Consider the following 18,508-nt stretch of genomic DNA (forward strand, 5'->3'; position numbering starts at 1 on the left):
CTAAAAGCTGAGAGAATGGAAGGCTGAGAATGGTTCTGACCAGAGGACAATATGTTGGTACAGTGTTAGAAAAAGGTATAGAAAGTAAAAGAGTCCTTTTTAGCTAAATAAATCCTGAAAGAGTGACTAAACATCCATTAAGTATTATAGGGGAGAGAAGACAATATTTGATCTGGGCAGAAGACAGGTTAAGAATTAAAGGTAATCTGTATTTTATTGTTTAAGATGCCCTGAAAGTAACAGTCAGAAAGATGGATTTCTTAGCTCCTACCTGCAGTCCCTTGTCTTTATAACCATAATATTACCTTACCACATCCCATTAGTAATGTTTTCTTTAAAGCCTATTATGGAGAATGAGTTGAAAATCCCAAATTTCCTGTTATTATTGCTGTCATTTCTGCTCTTTGTTTTTTTCAAGAAGCCTGTTTTTTAAAATGCTCCAAAAACAACTTAAACTGGCCTTAAACTCATTCCTTCTGGTAGTTAATTCCACTCAGAGATTTCATCCAGTCATGCTTTTTCCTTAGCTACAAGGAGTTTTATTAGGCACCATTAACTTTGTTGGCTTAAAGGAAACTGCTCCAGCTAAGACAGTTTCTAAAACACTCTAAAGATTTTTCATGGAGGCTGAGATGAGGGCTTTAAATTTGCCTCAGAAACAAGTTCTGTGGAATATACACACACTGTGGTCCCACTAAGAAGCCCAGCTGCTGGCTGCTGTGCAGATCATTACTTTGAAAAAATCCCAAGTGACTCTCAAAGTAACCCCCCAAACCAAAAAGTAAGTAAAGAAGAAATTAGATAATATGGGTAGGAAGAAGTGTAGTGAGCAAACATGAGGAATGCTTATAGTCCAAGATTGAAGCCTGATAAATGACTCACATAAACAAGTTTAAATTAAGATAATTGCAATTGCAATGGCTTCAAGATGTTATCTTCCCATCACGACAGAAGACCTTTTCACAATGCTAAATTAAAAGCAAACAAAGAAAACAAAGGCTTTGTAAGTAAAATATTGGAATTCTATTAACCTTTTGTCTTAGAAGAGACACCCACCACAAACCTCTGACAGACACATGCTACTGCCCTGCCAAAGCAGTTCTCAGCCAACTACCCACAGCCTAACCCACACACTCAGAGCTGGGCACAACACTTCTGCAGAGGACAGCATCAACCTACTTTGAGGTAGAAATCTTCTCTCACATCCCTCTTGTGACCTAGACTTGGCAGCTGCATCACTGACTTCAGCCCAGGAGGTGACCTCAGCCAAATGCATCTGGAGCAGAAAGCTGGTCTGAGGAAGACAAGAGAGGGAAGCTCAACTGTTGGTCTCTGTATCAGCCTATGTGTACACAAAGCACACTGTACAAGCCTTATTTCAGTTTTCAGTAGCTGCACTAGCCCTAAGATATTATTGCACTCTTGATAATTAGTTGCCATGTTCAATGCTGAGCATGCCTTGTGAAAAATCTGTCCTCTGCTTCAGGTCAAATTCAGCACATTCAGTAAGGATGTAATTAGCTCTTACTGGTGTCCTTCTTTGCAGGAAGAGCTTGGGGTGCATGTGGTTTACATACAGTTTGGAAAGGGCTGTGATTTAAATTTAAAAAAAAATCATGTCTAATAGGAAAAGGGCTGTAAGAAAACTGAGATATTCACAGCTTTTTTTTCAAATACATCTGAGTGTATTTTACAGACAAGGTTCTTCTGAACTGTAACAGCTTCTTTCATAAGTATATATTGTCAGACATCGGTACCCTGGCTCATAAGCTACCCTTGATCACCTGAAAAAGCAGTCTTATTAGTAACACATTTTAAGAGCACAGAAACAGATTTGTTTATCAAAAACTGACCTTCAGACCTTCACTCAGTCTATTTTTAGGACAAGGAAAATGCACTATAACTAACCCATTCATGCTGGGGAATAAATTCTGAGATTGTTTCTTGTGCCCTCTGGAAAATCTTCTTATGCACATGCCTGAAATTGAAAGTAAAAGCTGAGAAGATTTCAGTAGCTGAAATCATGTTAAGAAGCTAGTCTGCTCCCTTTAATATCTGTAATCAATTTCTCCAAACAAAATGTAGAACACACATCACAGTTGTAAGCTTGTATTCAAATCTCAGTCTTTAAACACTGGACTATCTGGCCACTAGCTCTCATTTATTTCAAGGGCATAATGTGACTTCTTTCCACTTTAGGGTCCCAGTGGACTGGATTATGAACCAGCTGTGCCTGGCAAGCAAGGACCTGGAGCAAAACAAGTGGCCTCAGCATCACCCCTCAGCTGTGGAAAGCACAGAAGTGCATGTGCAGAGAGGTGCTTCCCAGAGTCTCATGTTCAGCTGCAACAATTCCTCACAGCCCCTCTCTCTTGTGTGTGTGTGTGTGTGTGACCCCCATTCCCACACAGCAAAACGCCTTTGCAGCCTGACAACATTAAATCTCTGATCTAACAGTGTCTAGGTGGAGGTGGTGCATGAATCTGGCATGTCCTAATGTCCTAGGGGGTATCCAAGACAGCTTTGTGGGGCCATCAGATCAAACACAGGATCAAGGCTGAGGACCTCCCAGAGTAAATGATTCCTCATTCTCTTGTTCAGGCTCCTGAGCATACAGGATACTGACCCAAAACCTCATCATCAGTAACTCCTGGAAAAATATTTTCTCTGGTTAAAAATTCAAATTCAGACTATCGTTTCACTTACCTTTTTCTTTTTCTTTTTTTTTTCTTTTAACCTGAAGACAGGCTGGATGGGGAAGAAGTGCCACATGAAGAGACAGGCCATATTATCATCCTGGTGTAGGCATCGGAACATCCAGCCATGAGAAACAAAGTCCTATAAAATCAAACTTTATGATCTTGTCAGCTAAACATTTTACTCCAAGACTGAATCTAAAAGAGAAAAGTTTTGTTTTGCACTTACTATTACTACTTAGTGAGCCAGCATTCCCAATATAATTAATAATTTGACTTCTTCAATTTCAGGCCTCCAAATCAACCCCTGGAACCCTTCCTAGGGCTTTTCTTGACATGGACACTCGGACTTTTGCTTCTTGACCTTGATAACAAGCCACAGAGCACAGAGGGATGCTTTGTGCTCTATGATTTTGGGACCAAAGCGACACATTCAGACTGCTTGTTGTGGCACTCAGATTCATAAGGACTATTTCAGCTGCCAACTGTCTAAAGCTGCTGGGTGCTGGATGAAGAAAGAGGGAAACACCTCACATGAGTTACACATACAGAAATGTGACCTTCAGGTACAGCCTGTCTCTTGCCACCAGTAACTGTGGTAGGCAGCCCACAGTGCTGGGCACCTAGGTTTGTCTGCACATATGGTTGTCTCTCCTTGACTGGAGGCCATTCCATTGTCTGTGTTAGGATGTCCATGGACAGCTACAGCAATTTTGGTGAAGTCACTCCTTGTCTCTATCCCTCATCCACATAACTCATGTCAAATATAAGTCATGATTAATTAATTAATGAAAGCATTGTAGATCTTCAGTGAGAAGGAGCTGAGGGAGTCCAGCAGGATCATTATTATTACCACAAAGTCAACATCACATATTCAGTGATGAAAGCCTCTCCGAGGAGTATTGCAAACCTATTGCTGGAATTAACACTCCCGCTCAAATTTGATAGTACCCTTTGTAGAGGATTTTCATTTGTATTCACAGAAAAACATAAATAAGTGCTCAGGCTGGCCAATCTATTTCCTCTGTAACTGGCAGCATTCACAGTCACTTTATTGTATGAAATAATGTCTTGGGTTTTCCTCCCTCTATCTTGCTTGTGCCTGACCTTCCATTAAAAGTTGCTTGGAAACTGCTTAGAGAATAGTCAGTGGTGCTTCTTATTGATATCTTCCTTTTGTGGTTTCTTTGCTATTCTATCCTTTTGTATTCCTTCCCTGAAGCTTTTTATGCTAGATGAAGATGAAAAGAAACCAGAGAATCAAAGCCTAACATTTTTCTTTTTAAAAGGAACAGGAAAACCATCCTCCCTGTATACATTGACATGCTGAAGAATAAAGAAATGCTCTTCTAATAAATGCTCCAGCCAGTTTTTAACACACATGTTATTATCAAGCAGTTTACACATTCTTTTTAGCATCTTGGTAATTAGAAACAGGACATATAAATATGTTGTGCCCCTAAATACACCCTGCAGTTGCCATTGTACAGAAATGATGGAAAGTGGGCACCACTATGAGAGCCCTTTTACCAGGGAGGCTTTGTAAGGGTAGTTAGAGCTGTCTCCTAAAAGAAGGCTGGAGAAGTGGCTCAGAGGATTAGACACTGGACACCAGAGATCATGGTGGATAGCAGCAGCAGACCATGGGAAGGAACTATTCTCTTCTCCTCTGCTCATGGGAGTGTAGATATGGAATTGTCAGGGACCTCCTCTGGAACCAGGAGCAGTGAGGGCTCTCCTAAGGTGACAGGGAAGGACCTGGCAGCCAAAGCTGTTCCACAACCCCAGCCAGGAGCAGAGCAGCCTGGGAGTGGTTGGGTGCAGCCAGTCTGCAAATAGTCCAGCAAAGGACTAGCAGAACAGTTAGGTGTATGGAGCATCCAAGAAAAAAGGAAAAACTGAGGGAGATGTGTTTTTCTGGCCTGGAGAAGACAAAGCAAGAGGTGAATCTAACAGCAGTCTTCTAGCAGTATATCTACAGTGGGCTGTGGAGATGATAGAGGCAGAGATAAAAGTGAAAGGACAAGAGGTGGCAGTCACCAGTCTTAGTGACAGAACTGCTGGGTGGACTTGAGGAAAGTGTCTTTTATGACAAGCACTGACATACTTGTCCAGAAAAGCTGGTGAACCTCCATTCTTGAAAATTTGGCTTGATAAATCTTGGGAAAGCTGTCCACACATGTGTTTAGGGACAAATCTTGAGAGTCATTTGAGAGAAAGTGAAGTTTTTGCATAGCAATGTATTTCACTGTGCTGTGCATAAACTTTCAGCCTTCAGCTTTTGGCCACATGCTTGCTCAATACTTCTACACTAGGCCCCAAAATATCTCCATACAGGGCTGAAAATAGTTTTTCAGGTCTAAATAGTTAAATAACAGGTCTAGGTAGTTTTTCTCCCATAAACATTTTGTTTTTATTCACACTGAACTACATCAGAGGCAGGTTGGTGCTAGGGCTTGTGACTGTCTTAGGCAAATAGCATGGTATTGGAAAGAAGACACACTAAGGCCTGAATCTGACTTTATTAAAATCCATGGAAAAATTCCACGTTTTGTCTAAACAACATTTCTGACCTTGGTCCCAAACTTCCATGTATAACTATTACTGGAAAGGGTAACACCAATGAAAATACCTAGACTTAATAAATTCAGAGGAAGTACTTATTCTTGAAGATCTGTTCCAATTTTCTCTATGAAGAGCAGTGATAATATAACTTTTATTAGTATAGTATTCTTCAAAATCACAGGATTTTAAAACTTTGATACCATGTCCATATTTCTTCATTTTCCTCATTTGCAAGGAAAAAGTGCCAAATATGATGTATTTGTAAATGACTCTGTTTTTTCCACATGCTTGTACTTTTTGGAACCATAGATACTGCTTTCTTGAAGATTTCTGACCAGTATACACATTTTAATATGATTTATCATTTAGAAATAAGACAGTAAATTTAACCAGGAAGCAGTCCTTCTGTAAAGGAGTCTGCAAATACCACTTCAATATATGTGAAACTTAAGTCAGATTTTTTTACTTCTTTTTCCCAAATTTAACTCATTGAATCCTTTATCTAAGGCTTTTGATCATGGTTCTTTGTTGATCACAGTCTGATCAGCTTGCAAACAAAAGGTTACATCAATTCACAGATGTCAACATGCAGCTCTTATCTGTTTCAGTCCAGAAATTCCAGGAAATTATCACATGGAGTTCTCTGCATGCCCTTCCAGAGCACAATCTTTCAGGCTAATCTGTAAGATAGTGGTTGGGGTCAGATCTACACATACTAAAGTGTTTATTTCCCAGGAGAGAAATAGCCCAGCCCCTTGACTCTGGGATAATTGTATTTTATTTTCCAAGTTTCTCTAGTTTTGCTCTCTTCTATTATCCTCAAGTTTGCATAGAGCTGGCTGGGGTTACCACAGAGTTATTTTAATAAATGGGCACAACGCTGGCAAAAGTTCTTTTCAAAACCATAGTCCAACTCTGACTTGACTCTGAAGAGAGGTTTTTACTCACAAAGTATTTCAGGGATACTGTTGTGAAAAAACAGACAAGAATGGCAGAATATTCTGGAGTTGGAAGGGATTCACAAGGATCATTGAATCCAGCTAGTAAGTGAACAGCTCATGTGGGGATTGAAACCTCAGCCTTGGCAGTATTATATTTTCTTTCTTCTATGTATTTGCAGAATATCTTTTCTAATACCTTCAGGTGTAATATTTTGTATATATATCCTTTTCAAAAGCAATATAGGAACCCTAGATCTACTCCTCTGCACAAAATTGGCAGTAAATTTTGATATCAGCTTTTTTTTTTTTTGTGGTAACAGAGCAAAGGTCTATTGCAATCAAAGAGCACTAACTATTGGGAGACCTTCAAACTTCTACATTTTTCTTAGTTTGGAAATGAATTTTGTTTTATTTTACTGCCCTACACACTCTTAATAACTTTTAGGTACATCTCACTTTTTTCATGACAGTGGCTATGCTCAGGTCAGCACAGAGACTCAGAGACACTGTGCCCAAATCCCTGGCAGGACAAGCAACTAACAATATGAAGGAATAGGATCTGGTTGATAGAAATCATTGACCATCCCACTTCTGGGATAAACTCTAACAAGAAAACATGAAAAATTTATGTAGCTAGGCAGGTCCTGTTCCACAGGTTATGGGACTCGTGTGCTTCCATGCAGCCACCCTTTCCCTGTGGGTGAACAATTTCTGTCCTCCAGGCCTTGTTTCCTTGGCTTGCTCAAGGTTCTTCAAACTTCAGATTTAGATATCCCTCCTAATTAATGATCATTTCATGCTGTCTTCAAAAGCCATTGGATTTTGATTAGCCAGCATATAAAAATGGCTTCATTTTGTCCTCTGGGTACATGTTTCCTCTGTCTCCTTGGCAATTAATTGAGTAGGCGAATAATAGGCCGTGTGCTTTAACAGTCCCTGTGAGGAAGGCAATACCAGCCTGGTCACCAGGAGAACTTCACTACCATTAAGCACTTAGAAAATCTGATCCTCCAAAGGGAGAGAGAAGCTAGATCAGTGCAGCCTGTTACGTGGAGCCCTGATGGCTCCCGTGCAGCTGGAGCATGGAAAACACACATGCAGCCTGCCTTTGTTGTGGATACTCGCTCCTCCATGGAGATGTCAGTCTGGAGGCTGACAGGGGAATAAGAGGGAAACAGAAAACATATTCTTGTTTCTACTTAACCAAATGTGAAAATACTAACCTTTGGAGAAGTCTAGACTAATTCCGCTGAAAATGATGAAGTGGTTCTAGCATAGTTTGCGGATAGAAATCTGCAAATCAATGACATATTCCTCCTTTTTTTTATTATTGCCCCTAAGACGTTGTGCATGTCAACAGCAAGTTTTTTCCAGGGCAGAACGAGGGCAGAAGAAGTTCCCCAAATGTTTTGCTATTCTCAGCACAGTGTTTAGGCAACACATATGTGAGAACAGTGCATGAATATGCCAACCATCTCATCGCACAAATCAGGCAAAATGCAGCATGTGAAATCAAATAGGTATTAAATTTGTCCCGTGATGAAGATATCAAGAACACGGAGTACTGGATAGCCTCCAGTTCATCTTGATACATTGTGCCTTATTGAAATACTGCTAGCACAGAAAACTTGCTGTCATGCTTCCCAATGAGGTGCTGAGTTCAGAGAAACAAGCTGGAGGAAAGAAACCTTTCAGCAAGTCCTGTTTTGTGAATTCTCTTGGCCTTGGAGTGTATTAAGGCATTGTATATATTAAGTGTAAGCAGATCCATGTGCATATAATCAAATTGACATCAAGAGGTGCTGAACTTGTTTCCACAGCACTTAAAGCAGGTCTTCAGCTTTCACAGGGATGAGAGGTGTTTCTGTCATTAGCTTCAGGCAAGACCTGAATACCAAACTCTCTGAATGCAGCAAAGTGTGTGCAATGATTCAACAAGCAGAAGTATTTTTAAACGCATTCTGGAATCCTTTTTATTGTCCAGTCCTATTTGATGGATTATAGTAGAAAACACCTAGAGTTTTCATGGGAGGTCAACAATCAGGAGATGCTTTGTTGCCAGTGACAGTTGTGCATCTCTTCAGATATATTAAAATACTAGAAACAAAATGCTGTGAAGATTAATGATTCATCATCAACAGCCACCAGGATACAAGATTAATTGACACCCACTGGCATATCATGAGCACAGCCATGGACATTTCCTTTTCACATAGGCTCCCATCCGTACATAGGTGGGCACAGAAATCAGCACTTGTGTTTTTCCTCTCTTCTGAGAAAGGATCCCTGCAACATAAACTATTTCTCTTCTCTGTAGCAGTGTAAAACTAATTAGTAACTTTTGCTTTTAAAAGTGTTGGCATTATGAAATTGATCTGGCAACACTGGTCTGCTTTCTACTACATTTTTCTTCATAGAAACCTGAGTATATAATGAAATTAGAAGGTGACTCTAACCTTTTGAAAATTTTAGTTCAGAAGTTTTCACATGATGAACACAGCCAAGAAAATATTTAAGACCCTGATCAAACAAAATGTTTACCTCCTAGAGTTACAGTCTAAGTTGAATTCTTAAATACATTGTGGGCTAAACATGGAAGTGCTGAAAGCTATTCACAAGATGAAGCAAGGCCGCAATGTTGTTGTTCAACATCCCAAATCCCACCAAGACTTTCTCTGGTTTTCAAGCTACTTTGTTGTGCCACAGAACTGTACCACAAAAATCAAATCAAGTAACCTAATACTGGTGGGTAGAAAAATAAGTAAAAAAATAAAAATTATCCCGATTGGTAGAAACTTTTTGTCACGATCTTTCTTGACAGAGTAACTGTAGTTGAAAAGTAGGAAACTTACTTGACATACACTCAAGTAAGTCTCTACCAGTTATGTTCATGAAATAAAACCTGCTCATGCATGTTGCCAGTCTCAGGATCTACCCTGTATTATCAATCCTTCAGGAGAAAGGCAGGCTTCCCTTTATTTTGTGTTGGTCCCTAGCTGCATTACTAACAGCAGAAATTCAAACATAACCACACTCTGCAGCCAGTGAAAAATAGCTAGGAAGGTTTCAGCAGAAAAATCACTGTTTTGTGCAGTCAACTCACCATGATTGCCACAAGTGACATTTTTCTTCTGTATAATTAATTCAGCATCACAAGTTGCTCAATACTGAACAGTTCTGTGTTTTCACGCAGCACTGCTTTTAATGATGACCCCATAACTAAACTGGAGGTCTGAGAAGCTCAAACTGAGACAGAGGCCTCATATCTAGTCAATGGAGGTTGATGTTGATGAAAAAAGAAGGCACAGAGAAGGGAAACAAAGAGTTTAAAAGTTTAAATGATTTCTTTAGGGATATGCAGGAAACATAGGTGTGTCACAGAGCAAAAATAAAATTAGCTGCACCTGATGCCATGCTCTAATTGGACAAAGCAATACTGACTTTAGGAGGCAAGTGCAATCCTAGAGCATCATGGTTTTTATAGTTTAAAGGATTCATTTTCCATTGATTTCTGAACAATGCTGACTCAGTCCAAAAGTTCTGCATAAAGGCAAAAAGCTCAAGTATTAACTCTTTCAGCCCCATATTTTATCGCAATTGTGTGATCTCACCTGCAGAAATACATAATCTCTACTTTCTTCAACAACTACCATAACTTTTTTCCCTGAAAAATTTACTCCAGTGGATGATTCCTTATTTCCATATTACTGCTAATCTGAGAAAGGTAGCTGTAGGTGCTAACAGATCAGTGCAACTAGGACTGCCTTCTTTTCCCCAAGGCTATCTGAGACCAACCTTTGCTGACACACCCAACACTTTAGTCCAACAAAGGCATGGGGAATTCTTGTTGCTCTTCTATCACTGGGGTGACACCTTGCTTTGGTTTGAAATATTTGTTAGCATTGCCCACAGGTAAACAAGTAGATGATCACCTTGGCAATGGCTTCATTGCCTCAAGATTTGAAAAGATGAGAGGTGATTTTTTTCCAAAGTTTATTGACAGTACTATTTTTGGGAGTGCTTTCCATTAGGAAAAGACAAGAAAGCAAAACTGTGACATGGCAAGATAAACTTATGTCCTGTGCTAAAGAGTTATCTTTACTTATTCTCATTACTAGTGGGCTCTTTCCCATTTCTTTTTCCCTAGTATCATCATGTTCAGCCCCCATTGAGCTCTCCTGCAGCCCTACAGTTTTCCCTCCCCACCACGAGGCCGTGCTCCAGCACCCAGCAGGCTGCTCTGTCCCAGTCCCCTGCCTGCCTGCTGGGAGCAGCTGTTGGGCCAGCAGATGCCTCTCAGACCTCTGAAAGCCTCCTCCCAGGCCCCAGCCACCCTGGCCAGGGGCCAGGAGCTGCTGTCACCACCAGACCCATGGGAAAGGAGGTATGTTCCCTGCTCGGCACACTGCCCAGCTCTGCACCAGGTGGGGCAACAGGGAAGGGGATGTCACAGAGGCAGGAGCTGGCTCCTCACTCTGCCAGCAGCAGAGCAGCCTTCCCCAGAGAAAATTTCATCCAGATTGTCCTATTTACCTATAAAATGTCACCAGATGCAGGGATGGGATGATAGATGCTTTTAAGGCAGAAGGTCTCAAAGTGTGTGTGCTGTTGCTGTTACCACTGCTGTTGCTGTTACCAGCTGAAGAAAGGGACATTGGGTCCTCAATACTGCCAGCTGCCAACAGGCTGGGAGAGGAAAAGAACTGAAAGAATACCTGAAAGGAATGCAAGAAACACATAACAAGAGACTTGCCAAAATACAGGATGCATCACTGCCAGTAGCACTGCAGTAGATGCTTATGCATTTATTTTGAGATAGAGTATGGGAAGCATTAAAAGGGACTGGGGTCCCATAATTAAGGTGTTCAGTTTGTATTTGTTTCATTGTAGAAACAGTGAGCAGCACCCTTCTTCAGCCTTTTATTAATGAATGGGCAAGAGCATCAACCATAAAATACCCAGTTGTTAGAAGCAACTTAAAAGATGCTCATGAGAAAACTAGAAGAAAGTCTCAAAAAGCAGTCTCTGTTAAAACAAAAGTAATGGATCATTTAAAAAATAAAAAAGAGGGTTCTACTTTGTTGTAATTTATTCATCCATCTAAGGATTCTATGCCAACAGGGTAACAGATTTTGCTTGTACCTCCGAAGGCAGTATCCAAATGGTTTGAAAAGGATGCCTGCTCAGCTTCTGTTCCATTCACTGCTTTTATTGCTTTTTATGCTGGGAGCTGTCATGCCAGGACCTCACTCCATACCAGGGGTCACATCAGCACTCGTGTCTGGCACCCACGGTTATGGAGCTGAGACGTGACTGTGGTGCTGTGATACTGCAGGAGCAGCTCCTTGGGCCCTTCCAAGCATGGATCCTGAAACCAGTCACAACACACACCTGGGGCAGGAGCAGACAGATAGGAGCAGTGGGGTGCTGCAGCTTCTCTGATTTGTCCCAGTTTCCCTGCAGGTGGATGTAGCCCTCATGGTGGGGGTGGTGAGAGGTGTAGACTGAGAAGCCAGGTTTGGGGGAAAGGAGAACACCTAAGTGCTTTGCTGAACTGAAGCATTAGGACTGTCAGGCAATGGAGAACATGTATGCTGCCTGAGTGTCTACAGGGCACACTGGAAGGAGGAACACCTGTGACTAAATTAGTGCTGTGGCCAATTGCCTGCCAGAGATGTAACGGGGGAGCTGGGAGGTGGCAAAGGACAGTGACGAGTGTGCACAGGTTTGCCCATTCATTGCAGAGAGCCTGCTCCCACTCCTCACTCCCCATCTTGCCTCTGCCAGCTCAGCGCATCCTGGGCATGCAAAGGTAAAGGTGCTGCCCAGAACCCAGAGCAGCCCTTTGTGAGCCCATTGGTTTCCCCACCTTTCCCGTGGGGAAGATCACATCCCTAGCTCCCACTGTCACAGCCACATGCCCACTGGCACCAGGCTGGGCGCTGCCCAAGGCCTGCGCTGTAGCCGGCCCCCCGCTGCTGGGGCTCGCTGCCTGCTGCTCAGCTGTCCCGTGCAGCAGCCCCAGGGCTTGGGTTACAGGACAGTTTCTAACTTTGTGCCTGTCCCAAGGCATCAGGGCAGAGGCACATGATTTTTAATTTATGAGGACACCCATAGAGCTGTCACTTTCAAGGCAGGTGTTGAGAAACTGGCAGGGGGCCCGAGCAAAGAAAAAGACTGACCTCACCCTGAAATAATGGTGGCCAACATGGTCATAGGACAGAGAGTATTGACATAAGCAGGCTTTAAAAATAACTAGGTCATCCCGCAAGACTAGCTCACTGTCTTATACAAAGAAGCCATGAGGCACCAATTTATAGTAAAAGTAGGAGTGTAAACAGCTATTCAAGGGGTAGAACAAATGTGTAGCGTTTTGAGTCATTATTTTATTTAGCTTTTTCAATTCTCCTACCCAAATTGAGTGCTAAGTCACCACTAGACACAGCATCAGAATAAGGCAAGCTTTCGGGGCCCATGCGTGGCAATAGCACCGGACAGCGGGCAGCTGTGGTTGTACAGTGGTCACTGTTCTGTGCTGTGGCTGCAGCCACCTCACTTCAGATCCAAGTCAAGGCAAAAATCTAAAATGGCTGTTGGACTAGATAATCCTCATAGGCCTCTTCCAGCTGAACTATTCCAGTCTGAAAATGAAGCAAAGGTCACAAACAAATAAACATTTTGTTGCAGAGGAAAGTCGGTGAATATGTGTTAATAGAACCTGGCCTTAGGAAAAAAGGAGAGGAAATCCAGAGAGGAAATTACTATTTCTTTACCTAATCCAAGCTTTGGAAAAAATCTGAAAGCAGACTGTTCTCCATTCAGATTTGAGGTGGGGCTGAGTGCTTTCAGACAAATGCTGGTTTGCAAAACACACTTCACACCTCCTACGACCAGGGTATTTCACTGCAATTCCTAAGAGGGGAGGAACAAGATTTGGCTTAGACAGAAACCTCAAATAGTTCCAGTAATTATGAGAGTAACAAGGCCAATAGTGACTTAGGTTTTGACATCTGCATCCACAATCACCTATTCCTGGATTTCTGGCACCCATTTAATTCCACACACAGTTGAAGAGTGCTGCTGCTCCTGCCATCTTCATCTCTGTCTGTCATTGGAGAGAAAGTGTGATTTTCTTATAGAAAACTCTTTTACAATAACTCTTTCATACCACCTGAACAGTGCAAAGGGAGAGGACAAGAACAGATTAGATACTTGGTACTGCAGCTCTGTGAGAATACAGGCACCACATGCTCAGGAACACAATAATTAAATTCATGTACTGGTTAACATTATTGCTTTCATCAGCAGTATAAGTTGACAGCAAACTCTTCTCAGTCTTTTTTTTTCCTAAAGGAAAACTGCTCCTCAGCAAGAGCTTACAGCACCCTTGCATTCAGCCAAACTGTTTTTCTCCGCCAGGAAAAGAGAAACAAATAATTACAACATGGAAAACACTTGCTTTTGCTTTGACCAAGCATGCCTTTGAGTCAGCTGCTAAAGGTTTGTCACATGGTGACTGTTCCTCATCTGGGTAACTAGCGCGCTACCATAAAAAGTCCAGTGTCGTTGGCATTAGGTTGTTTGTCAAGCTGGTACGGCGGTTTTCTAAATCAAGACATCATATTACCAGAGGTCAATAGATTGCAATTTCACGCTTGATTATTTTCCATGCTCCTTCTAAAAAGTACTTGTTAATTTTCAATTTCTCAACTAAGCCTTAAAGATATCAAAAATATTCTTGTTCCAGTAGGACACCTATTCTGCTGCTTTGCTTGCTCAGCTTTAGCATTATCAGCTCGTCACCCCAGGAAAGGGCAACACTCTGTCCCCTGTACCATGTTCAATTTAAATCTAATTTTTCCATTGCAACTTGGATCACAAGTGTAACTCCTATCTTTTCAGTTGTGGAAAACTTCTGTAGCTCAGCTCTGAATAGTACAAATATTTAAGATTAACTGGGGGAATAAAACCAAGCATGTATTTTAATGCCTTTTTTTAAATCTTTTCTGGCACCCATTTTATAAGACAGACTGAGAACAGGCCCTAAGGAGTTTGCAGCATTTCATGACAAATTGTAATTGACAGGCCAATTAAAGAAGAAACACCCTCAACAAAGCAGAATCTGTGAGCCCAAACATCTTATTAAAGTGACAGGCCACGTAATTATCTTCAAATGGAATTAGGAGCTTGTTCCGTGTTTCTTTTCCAGTAGCATGGCTCTCCCAATTATCTGTATCCTGTTTCATTCATTTTGACTGTAAACACCTTTCCAATATAACAGACCCTTTCTTAATCAGTGTACTGCAGATGAGATTTGACGAAGCCATGGTGCTGCTGTTCTCAGTTGGGGTATCCCTCTTTGGTGTTTTCCCTGCTGCAGCACAGCTGAGAATTATGTTGACCAGCCAAATGACTATAATTTCTGGAAAAGTAATTGGGGAAAAAACGGCCATATAAAAATGGCATTTCTAGGCATGTCAAGGAGCTATTATAGGCTGCCACAGAGCAACAGTAGAGTCCACAAAGGTGGAGACAATGTAAACTCTGAGATAGCTGTAATTTACCAATTTAGCCCTACCAGCAGATACTTTTCATAGTATCTGTTCCAGAAAGATATATATTTCAAATGATCTTTTAGTGGCTTGGTTTGCATGTGTTACATTCAGAGAAAGGAGACTAAGCTGGGCTTTGAGAGCTCAGCTGAAATAACCCCTGGTAAGTGTTTTTGACCCTGCAGCGAGAAACAAGTAAACAAGATATACAGAGTATATTAAAGTCTTGACTCTTCAAGTTACTGACACATTTGGTGGTGATGACAGTCTAGGGACAGGAAGATCAAATCTTGTACTTAATACTCATTAGTTCAAGGCTCCATGACAATCTTTTACCAAGCAGAAATGATATTATCTCTAGATAATATCCATCTGACTGCTAATTATACCACGTGGTCTGGTATTAACCTTACAAATATTGGATAAAAACAATATTAATGTTTTTAAATTCCAATATTTAGCTTACATCTGGTTGTGTAGTTTTCCCATGTATGTGTACCTAATAGGTTCTATATTCTTAGTTAAAGTAGAAGGATGAGCAGCCCTGAGCCTCTCTAGACTTGTGCTGCTAAATTTCCTAGCAAAAGGTGAAATTAGCTATTTAGAATTTTGGGAGTAGGAAAAACTTTTCAAAATCATTTTCCTAAAATGCACAAGGGAGGGGTCAGTTAAGTAGTTCTCATAATAATGATCCATAGCTAGGAAAGCAACCCTGGGACAGTGGGGACACAGGCTCTTTCCAGGCTCAACTTCATAATTTACTTATTAAGTCCTTAAGGAGAGAAGGACAGAATTCAGTGCTTCCAGTACTTAGTGAGACTTTCTTTACCTCATGTCCAGGGAGGAGGATAGCAGGGGTGTGAAATTTGGTTTGAACTGCTTTCTTAAATGGCCAAAAATTATTTCTGGGCAAATTCACTAAAAACCATACAAATAATAGCTCATTTTTGTTAAACACAGTTGGGAGTCAACAATAAGCCAACCAGGCAAGTGGAAGCATTGCATTTTGGAGTTTTGTATCAGACTACCTAAACATAAATAAACAACCAAACAATAGCCAGAGTTGCTGGGTAGCCACTTGATGCTTCAGTTATTCTCATTATGTTACAGGTTAAGCAGGTTACATGTTCAGAGGTAACCTACCAGCAGACATCTTGATTAGCTATTTCCAGGCTGAAATCACCCACACAGTTCACCTCTTGGTAATTAATTCTGTGCAGCACATGCATTGTTGCAGTCACAGAACAGTGGTTGTTATGATCCTGACACACTTGTTAAGATTATACCAAAATTTGTATGAAAGGAAGGATTCCATCTCTTTCTATTTTTATTGATGATATATATCTGCTACTCAAAGAGCAAGAGATTTAATTTTGGAAGGGCATGGTATTCCCAAGCAAAGACGATAATCGTGTTGTTTGGTGGAAACACTAATATACCTCCAAGACTGTGTCAGGCATAAGAGCATCTGAATTATTTTACACATCTGCCATTTTCTAACTGCATGAGGACATAATGTTTATATATTGGGTATGTTGATTAAAATCTGTTGTACAAAAGTGAAAACCTACAGTAGCCCATGCTTATTTTTGCCTTCCACATCTAATTGACTGGCCATGGAGAGATGAGAACAGGGCTACTGATTTAAAGAAAATTTTCCTACTTGTTCTTAAACATCTTTCCTTGCTATGAATGCAGTCAATGAAACAGTAATACTGTGTTTGAACCCAGTACAGGCTGCAAGTGTTCTGCTTGGAACCACAGCTCCAGCTTCCCTAGTAATGCTCCCAGTTTGCATTTAAGACTTCCCAGTGTATCCAATTCCCTGGTTGCTCCTGTAGTCACTGAAGCAACTTAGTCACTAAAGAAGAATTTTATGGAAGTGCTTTTCATAGTGAAAATTCCTTTGCTGGTGTATCATATTTTTTTCCATACTCTTTCTTTTCTTCCCCTTATCTCTGCAATCAGGGATATATTCAGCTCAGATTATTATGAGGAGAAGGATAAAACATAAATATCAAAGGTGCTCTTTACCAAACTAGGTCCAGAAGATTTCTCCCTACCATGAGAGACACCTTCCAGACAATTGGGTGGCCAAGAAAATAATCAATCTGATCCATGCAAAGCAGATGGCCTGGAATGCCTCATTACTCTCAGGTGAGTGTGGAATTCACTAAATCCTCATGACATCCCAGGAAACTGCTTTTCTCCATAGTCTTCACTCATAAAACTTTGAAGCTTTTCTATGGACTGTCTTTTTTTTTTCCTATTCCTTCTCCTTTTTCTCCAGCACTCTGAAGTAAAAATATAATTTTTTTCCTGTGTTTTTGTTTTTTTTTTTTTTTTTTTTTTTTTTTTTTTTTTTTTTTTTTGCCAGCCCAGGGGATTCCTTTGTCCTGTCTGCTTTCTGAGGCTACTTTTTCCCTTTCAGCACATTCAGGGTCCTCTGTGTCTGGAGCTGCATGGTGCTCAGTAACCTGAATTAGGCTGGCACTGTTGCAGTTGTCAGCTGAGCTTGACAAAAAAGATACACTGGTACTAACAAAGTAATAAAGCTAATTTCCAATTATTAGAGGTGGCTGATTACACCAATCTCAAAATTTGAATTTTGACCAGGAAGAACGTACAGAAGTGTTTCTACCTGATATCCCCAATGCATAAAGTGTTCAGATGTTCAAAGTGTTCATATGGTAGAGTGTTCAAATGGTACAGTGTTCAATGGTCAATACAGAATTAGTTCAGGTATTCAGAATTAGAAACCTGCAGTGCATGCTCATCTGCAGATATTTTCCTTCATTAAAATATTCTCTCTTTCATTAACTGCAGTAATCTGTGCTGTTCTTTAACAGAAAGGTTTGCTCAAGGTGCTGTTACTCTTTAACATCTCCTATGTCCCTAAGGGTTACATAAACTGTTGCCAACTGTATTATTATCTATTATTAAAATTCTTTTCATTGAGGAAACATAAGCAAATGTTGTTTTGTTTTCTGTGGGAATCAAATCAAGGTCAGAGATCCATTCACTACATTGGGTAGCAAAAGAAACAGCATGCTGCCTCAGAAATTTAGCAGCCTAAAGTGTTAGAAACTCTATTTGGAAAGATTTCTGTTATTTCAAGAAAATAATTCCTTTAAAAAGAAATCACTGTGGTACTGCTCTTTCTCATAAACACGTGTATTGATTGAAAAAAAAAGCAGCATACATCTCTGGGAAGTAAGGCTTGGAAGGATGAAGTGGAATGGATACCTCTCAGTGGACAGAGCCTACTCTTGTTGGCTCACATTTCACAACCCTGTCTGTTCCCATCAGTTCCAGTTGCTAGATTAGTTCCTTTTAAGTGCTCCATTTAACTCCTTCCCCTGTACCTTTTATGCCACACTGCTCCTCAGAGGACAACTTGATCTGAAACAAATATGACTTGCATACAAGTCTGTGTTTTGACATAGCCACATAAAAGGTTTTTTGCATGCTACAATGAGAAGACCAGTGGTGAAGGTCTCACAAATTAGTACCATCCATAAGATAAAAGATGTTTAAAAAAGTTCATCTGGGGAATTAATATGACAGTTTTTTGGAAATAGGAACAGCTATAGATGTGAAATGACATATATGGAAGTACTTATTATTTCTTTAAATTAAAGTATAAGTGGCTTTTTTATTTGGTGAAATACATTGTACCATTTAAATAAGGGCACAAAGTTGCACATTCCCTGGCTCTGTGCACTACAATCTTCACTACTAGAAGCACTTAACC

The 18,508-nt window shown here is 40.7% G+C and overlaps 1 long non-coding RNA gene across 1 annotated transcript in view; it reads right to left on the reverse strand.

The window, feature by feature from the left end:
- Positions 1-2,725: 2,725 nt before the first annotated feature.
- LOC143693707 (uncharacterized) overlaps positions 2,726-18,508 on the reverse strand; it is a 45,898-nt gene continuing 30,115 nt past the window's right edge. The window contains exon 3 of the long non-coding RNA XR_013181645.1: positions 2,726-2,838. This is a non-coding gene — a long non-coding RNA (uncharacterized LOC143693707). The remainder of the gene's footprint in view (positions 2,839-18,508) is intronic.

Source organism: Agelaius phoeniceus, chromosome 3 (genome assembly GCF_051311805.1).
Source record: "Agelaius phoeniceus isolate bAgePho1 chromosome 3, bAgePho1.hap1, whole genome shotgun sequence".
Classification (NCBI taxonomy): Eukaryota; Metazoa; Chordata; class Aves; order Passeriformes; family Icteridae; genus Agelaius; species Agelaius phoeniceus.